This window comes from Zingiber officinale, unplaced genomic scaffold, assembly GCF_018446385.1.
Source record: "Zingiber officinale cultivar Zhangliang unplaced genomic scaffold, Zo_v1.1 ctg120, whole genome shotgun sequence".
Lineage (NCBI taxonomy): Eukaryota > Viridiplantae > Streptophyta > Magnoliopsida > Zingiberales > Zingiberaceae > Zingiber > Zingiber officinale.
Genome location: NW_024589819.1, coordinates 84,127 through 84,344, shown reverse-complemented (window position 1 = coordinate 84,344; position 218 = coordinate 84,127).

The following is a 218-nucleotide window of genomic DNA, read 5'->3' as shown; positions in this document are numbered from 1 at the left end:
AAAAAAGCTTCGGGTAGCAATCAACATCTACTTCTTAAGCACCAGCTTTGTCAGTTGGCTCATTGATAGCAGCCTACCAGCAGTTGCTAACGTTCTCATCAGCATCATTGTTTTCCCTCTCATGGCAGTGCACATTCTTGCTGTGATCTACTTAACCTTCAAGGAGACTGAAGTAACATTCGTCGACCCATTCAATTCTTCACATGTTAACATAGAGA